Raw genomic sequence first — 7095 nt, 5'->3', positions numbered from 1 at the left:
GGCGTTATGTTGTCGGTTTTTATGGCTGAGTAGTATTCCATTGTATAAATATACCACATCTTTATCCAGTCACCTGTTGATGGACATTTAGGCTGTTTCCATGTTTTGGCTATTGTAAATAGTGCTGCTATGAACATTGGGGTGCAGGTGTCATCCTGAAGTAAGGTTCCATCTGGATATAAGCCCAGGAGTGGGATTCCTGGGTCATACAGTAAGTCTATTCCTAGTCTTCTGAGGAATCTCCATACTGTTTTCCATAGTGGCTGCACCAAACTGCATTCCCACCAGCAGTGTAGGAGGGTTCCCCTTTCTCCACAGCCTCTCCAGCACTTGTCATTTGTGGATTTTTGAATGACGGCCATTCTGACTGGTGTGAGATGATACCTCATTGTAGTTTTGATTTGCATTTCTCTGATAATTAGTGATATTGAGCATTTTTTCATGTGCCTTTTGATCATTTGTATGTCTTCCTTGGAAATACCATATGAGATCGCTCATATGTGGAATCTAAAAAACAAAAACAAAAACAAACAAACAAACAAAAAACAAAGTGTAAATACAAAACAGGAATAGACTCATAGACATAGAATACAAACTTGCAGTTGTTGCCAAGGGGGCGGAGAGTGGGAAGGGATAGATGGGATTTCAAAATTGTAGAATAGATAAACAAGATTATACTGTATAGCACAGGGAAATATATACAAGATCTTGTGGTAGCTCACAGAGAAAAAAAGGTGACCATGAATATATATATGTTCATGTATAACTGAAAAATTGTGCTGAACACTGGAATTTGACACAACATTGTAAAATGATTATAAATCAATAAAAAATGTTTAAAAATGTAATCAATATAAGAACATTGAGATACTTTCATTCATTGTTTTAATGCTAAGCCTCTGAAACTCAGTGTGCATTTTACAATCACAGCCCATTTCAATTCAAGCCACAGTTCAAGTACTCCATGGCCACACGAGGCTCATGGCTCCCGTTCCGTAGAGAACAGCGCTAGACCTCAGTCTTCTGGGAAGAACTGAACGTACGGAACAGAAGCCCCTGGAAGGAAGCCAACTCACTACTCTTGTAGGTAATGACAGGCTGCTAAGAGTCACTCCAGCCCTGATCTTAGGTCTGTCCTGAGTTCCTGGGCTGGAAATCAAATGCCTTTTGGGCAGCCTCTGACCTCCTGATGAGCTTCTTTGTGACTTTTGAGAGGTTTGGGTCACTGAACTGTGAAACAAACAAACAGGAAAATGTTAGTCTTGGGACCAACAGGATATACTCCCAAATACCCAAAGCTCTAGTGGGAACAAAGGGACTAGGCGAATACCCTCAGAGCTGCAAAAGCATTTTATGGTCCAGCTGTGAGAATTTATCGCCTCGAGTTGGCTGGGAACACCCAGATCAGTCCTACAGCCTGGCTTTGAAAAAAAAGGGCATTTGGGGCAATTTATTGTCTTGTATTTGTTTGCAAAAATCAGTGGAGCCTCATTAAGGAAAGGAAGGGGTTGGTCTTTCCGCTAGTTCATTTTGTCTTTGTTGCTGTTTGAACAGGTGCGAAGGCTAGAATTAATTCGGTGTCTTTACAGAATTTTTGACTGGAACCAAAACCATTATAAAGTTGGTCATTAAACTTTGTAAACCTAGCCAGGCAACAGAGAGAAGCATTAATTTGGGGACAGTTAAAAACCACACATTTCACATTTTGCTTCTAACCTATTGAAGGTTTTCAAATGCTTGACATCTGACATTCCCAGACCTGGTCGCCCAAGTCAAGCCCTCGCTGTACCTCACTCGGACCTCCTGCTCTATAGGCTCCAACTTGCCTTCCTTTTCCAGGTATTCCACCCCACCTCGCTCCCACCCCAGCCTGTTTTCAGTTCACATCATGGCAGCCTTTCTAAGGTTCACCTCCATCAGGTCCTAGCTATGGCTAATAGTTATTTTCCGGGACTATGTTCCAGGCATATGCACTTTGCCCATTTAAAGCCTCACTGTGACCCTATAAGGTAATGATTCTCACAGTCATTTTGCTGTTGAGGAAACTGAGGTTTAGGTAGAGCCCAAGATCAAACAATTTATAGGTGTTTAGAACTGAGATTTAAATCCCGGCAAACTGCACCTCTTTGCATGGACAAGAAGCTGCCTCGGAATTACTTGGTGGCTCCCCATCCTCTAATGAATCTATAACAAGACCCATCGTCATCCAGCATCCTAACTTTCATCAATCCATTCTTTTCTTTAACATCATTTCCACTGTTGGAAATGCCAAATCTTTGTAATTTAAGCCATTTTCAAGGGCCATCTTGTTTCCCCTCAGCTGGGACTGGTACCTCCATTTTCCCCAGCTGGAACTTGTCTTTGTTTTGTCAGGGTCCCCCCAAAAACCCTTTACAGCATTATTAATTCATTTAAGACACTTTCCTGCGACCTGGTTTTTTGACCTTGGCAAGGTAATGACTGTCTCTTGGACTTGTTTCCTCCTCTGTGTCCAAAAAGAATGAAAATGATGGCTGTCAGGCATACTTCTCTGGGGGGTTGAAATATGAGAATGAATAATAAATATTAAAGTGTGCGGTAAGCTATAAATGCAACACAGTGTATGAAATTCTTGGTGTTCACCTTAGTACTCTCTGTGGTGCTCGGCACCATGCCTCAAACTGAAAATGGCCCTATTTCTTAACCTGGCACATTCACCCCTAAATTGTAAAAATAAACAAATAAAAAAATAAACATTCCCTAATGCTCCTTTGCTGCATTTACTTTTTTCATTTGAAAATTATGTAAACATTTCTAGATGAATTTCCCTGGAAAATTCACTTACCTTCCAAATAGCTTTTTGTTTTGTATACATTTCCAGAAACACAATGACAATCTTTCAGCCCAGGGTGAAACGCAGAGCAAAACATTTTTATCAATGAAAATGTAAAATACCAATTAATTATTGATCAGAACATTCTTCCTTAATACTAACATCAGAGTTCTTGCCATCTACCCATCTACATCCAAGCCCAACTTATGTCATGAAACTTCTTATTCTAAACAAAATGTGTCTGAAGCTGTGATTGCCGTGACTTTTTTTCCTTATGTGTCTGCGTTAAAATTATCTCTTACAAAGTGTCTTGGACCTAAATTTTCAGCTTCAGCTATAGTAAGACTAACCAATGTAAGAGATGACTGTCTTCCACGTTCTCACTAATCAAAAAAGTTAATTTATAGTCTTAGAGAGGTCCTGCTGAATACTTGAGCTTCAACTATGTAACCAGGGGCTTGCAGTTTAAAACAGAAAATTTGGCTTTGCCATTGAGGGACTTTGGGGCCAGTAAGAGTGCTCCACGGTGTATCCTCTTAGCCTCACATAGGACATACATGTTCCTGGTCATTTTCCCATTCTCTTCAAAGGACATAAAATTCTAAAAACAAATATAATTATATAACTACCTATTGCTTGTATATTCTTATTTTGCTCACAGGCCTTTATAAGGTTAAGAAGAGGGCAAGAGACAAATGAAAAGCTGACCTGCTAAAGAAGCTTATGTGATAACCTGACCCAGACTTTCCAGAAAGAATCAAAAAAGGAACTTTGGACCTAATCCACAGCATAAAAATCTAATTTCTGGTTCCCTACTGAAAAACTGGATGATTGGGGAGCAGTTGATGCCTTGGATTTATATTACTCACTTTTTTCTAACTAAAGTGCTTAACTTTTTTGTACAGATTGTAAATATATTCCTATCAATTAAATTTTTAAATCATGAGAGTAATAAATAAAATTTGCATTTGACTGGCTTTAATATCTTCTAAAGGTTTGCACATTTAATCTGGCACCAACCTGTGAAGCTCTTGTTAAGGGATAGTTAATGCAGATTTGCAACTGAAACCTAGGTTCCATGTATCTTGTCCTTGGGGTTCTTTTTGCTTAACCTTTCTGCTTTCCCTGACATTCTAATCTGTTCATTGGGATTTCAGGCCAAGTTCAATAACACTAAAAGAAAAGATGTTATAGTCACTAAGACTGCCTCTATGAAAAAAACTCAAAAATAAAAGCAGCCCAGGCCACAGTCTACACAACTTGTGCTCATAACACACTTCTGATAGAAGAATGGAAGAGGGAGAGGGAGAAAGAGAGAAACTAGTCAATTCTATATTATCTTGATTTAACCTGTTCATTTTATGAGATCATTTTTTCTTGGTTGTCTTTATAACAATGGATGCCTGCCATCAGGGAAAGACAATTTTAAAAGTAGAAAAAAACTTTAAACCAGGATACAATTTTTTATGATTATTCACTGAATGTTATTGACCTAAAACAAGAAGACTGCCAGTCATTTCTCCAGCAAAAATGGGTTTATTCGGGATTGGCAGAGAATTGCAATTCGATGTCTGCAAGCACTATGAGCCACCTGCAAGTCCCCACATAGCAAGAGAAGGGGAACTCTTTTGCAGAGGGGGGACAAACTTGAAGGGGCGATAATAAACAAAGAGTCTGTGGCTTTACATTGGCCAAGTTGTTGCCAAAAAAGAAGAGTCTTTCTTCTTCCTGTAGGGCTCAGTGTCAATCCAGCATCAAAACATACAGACCATAAGTAAAATGTATCTATATTCACGAGATGGAGGAAGTCATGGGAAATCCAGTTGCCAGATCCCGAGTGATATATTAGACAGTTTAAAATGTCCAGAAGCAGTAACAGGCTTCCCGGGGTGGTATTCCAGACAAGTGAGACAGGTGAAGTGGGCACTTTTTACAGCTTTGTTAATGTGTCCCCACCAATATCGATTCATTAATGCTATTACCTGTCAGAAGACCGATGGTTTAATGCATGCGCAGTGGTGAGGAGTGGGAATTTTAGCATCTCTGGCAGGACTGGGTTATTGTTTGGTCCAAACTAGAGTTTTCTCTTGATCAAACCAACAGCTGTTGAATTTCCAATCTTGTTTTTCCTTTTTTGAGGCCAGTTGTTGGGCTTCTGTAGCCAGTTTTCCTAAGTTGTCACTGGGGGAAATATCCTTTTGGATCTGGCAGAGGTTTGTCTGCTCTTGGTTCCTTGAAGGGCAGCATTCCTTGTGGTAATGTCAGCACAGTGGTTTCCCTTAGCCTTAGAGAGTCAAGTTTAGAAGCCCCAGAATCTTAATAGTAGTTAAGGCAGCAGGCAAAACTATTGCTTCCAATAATTCCTGAACATAGGAGCCATTTTTAATTTTATTTCCACCAGAAGTAAGGAAGCCACATTGTTTCTACAACATTCCAAAATCACAAGCAACTCAAAAGCATACCTACTAGCAGTATAAATATTGGCAGTCTTCTCCTGGGCTAAGAACAAACCCATGTAAGAGCATATAATTCAGCCCACTGGACCTAAATAACCTTAGATAAAAATGCTGCCTCAACAGCATCAAAAGGATTTGCAAGAGCATCTCCAGCACAACATTTTGCCATTGTCACTCTCCAAATAAGAACAATCCGTGCACCACGAGAAGTCAGCATTACCCAAAAGAGCTTCCTATAGATCGTCACGAGGAGTCAGCAGGCGACCTGTCAGTGTTAAGAAGCCGTGAGGGAATTTGTTTGTGAGGAAGGGGAGAAGAGTTGCAGGGCTCAGGGTGTTCTAACGTGAAAAAGTCACGTGCTGAAATGTTATGCTGTACACCAGAAATTGACACATCATCACTGACGATGCTTCAATTAAAAAATAAAAGTCATGTGAGGAGCAGTTAACAAAAGGACTTCACAGAAGATGAGTGGCTGACTGAGACAAGTGGAGTGTGATGAGAATTCAGGAGGGCTTTTATTGCATGAGGTACAAAAATGGATAAGGGAGAATCCCACAGTGATCTTCTCTGGCTTTAATCAAAAGGTTACCATGAGTAGCTGCCGGAGCCGGAGCCACCTAGAAGCCATGGGACCGGGGCCGCTGGGGTCTGGACGGGGGTCGCCGCTTCATCCTCATCCAGAACCAGACAGACGAGACGTGCCTGGCCAAGTGGTACATGGAGTTTGAAGACGACGAGAAACAGAAGCTGATCAAGGAGGTGCATGTGTGGTCACTGCGCGAGATGCCAAACACACCAACTTCATGGAGTTCTGGAACCTCGAGATCATTTACCGACGCTGCTCCAGCCTCTACTTCTGCATCCATGTGGACATCAACGACAACAAGCTGGCCTACCTGGAGGCCACCCAAAAGTTCGTGGAGGTCTTAAATGAATATTTCCACAGCGTCTGTGAGCTGGACCTGGTGTTCAACTTCTACAAGGTTTACACGGTCGTGGACCAAATGTTCCTGGCCAGCGAGATCTGCGAGACCAGCTACACGAAGGCGTTCAAACAGCTGCTGATGCTGCAGTCCCTGGAGTGAGGGTAGGCCGGCCCCTCCCGCCCCAGACCAGCCTGCTCTCTTCCCCTTCCCAGGCCGGGGGCCCACCCCAGCCACCCCGTCCTTCAGCTGCACAGGAGAAAGGCACCCAGCTGGGTCTGGGCCACAAGGGAGGAGGGTGCACCCCACGGCCTCTGGGCCCCAGCTGTGGGCGGAGGCCACCTTGCATGTACCAATAACCATACCATCATCAGTGTGTGTGTGGAGCCCCCAGTAAACCTGTGGTCCCCACCTGGCAAAAAAAAAAAAAGTTACCATGTATTTATGTGGTCACACCTGCCATGGAAACCTTGTCACCCTACTTACAGACTAATGGAAATTGGACAATTTACTTTACCTCTAAGTTTGCATCCATTGTCTCTAATGGGCTAGGAAAGCTATTACAAGGCTATTGACTATTGAGATTAAATATCTTCCAAGTAACTAAGGCCACCCCAGGCACAGGACAGTCACTTGATACGTGGAGTTACCACCCACAGGACCCAACACAGTATCAGGCCCATCGCAAGTATTTCCTGGTAGGATGGATGGATGAATTTTTCAGTTGATTGATTGGAGAGAGAGGCAGTATACCCACAATCATTTCTTCACTGTTCCCACATGAGAGAACAATATGATTGGTGGAGGCTGATGAAGAGAAAGGAAACGGGCAGTAATTGGAGGAAAAAGAGGAAGGGAAGTAGTGATGGAGATAAGGCAATGTCATGCACAGAAATGCATA

The 7095-nt window shown here is 42.1% G+C and overlaps 1 pseudogene; it reads left to right on the top strand.

Moving 5' to 3' along the window:
* Window positions 1–4610: 4610 nt before the first annotated feature.
* LOC105097097 (AP-2 complex subunit sigma-like) lies at window positions 4611–6356 on the top strand (annotated as a pseudogene).
* Window positions 6357–7095: the final 739 nt, after the last annotated feature.

The sequence above is a fragment of the Camelus dromedarius genome, chromosome 11, assembly GCF_036321535.1.
Source record: "Camelus dromedarius isolate mCamDro1 chromosome 11, mCamDro1.pat, whole genome shotgun sequence".
Lineage (NCBI taxonomy): Eukaryota > Metazoa > Chordata > Mammalia > Artiodactyla > Camelidae > Camelus > Camelus dromedarius.
Note: the sequence above shows the minus strand (reverse complement) of the source record. Positions and strands in the feature narration are given on the sequence as shown.